The sequence below is a fragment of the Penaeus monodon genome, chromosome 20, assembly GCF_015228065.2.
Source record: "Penaeus monodon isolate SGIC_2016 chromosome 20, NSTDA_Pmon_1, whole genome shotgun sequence".
In the NCBI taxonomy this organism is placed as follows: Eukaryota; Metazoa; Arthropoda; class Malacostraca; order Decapoda; family Penaeidae; genus Penaeus; species Penaeus monodon.
This window is the reverse complement of record NC_051405.1, coordinates 26167508-26167776: the sequence shown is the minus strand read 5'-3', so window position 1 is coordinate 26167776 and position 269 is coordinate 26167508.

The following is a 269-nucleotide window of genomic DNA, read 5'->3' as shown; positions in this document are numbered from 1 at the left end:
GATATTAGTCACCGCATATCAACGATTAATTCCGCCCTTTGACTGTCACCAGCACCTCTCACCATGCATTAAACCCGTCATGCAGAGTGAATGATAATGTGGGTACCTTGCTTTGTGCATAACTTGTACTCATGCATGACGTGATTACCACAATAATGCTTATAGAGTCACGTCATACTGCCAAATCCCTTTAACTCGATCGACAATCCTAATGGTCTTTATCGTATGCCAATTTGACAAGGTGGAAATACGGAATGTACCTGTCATGA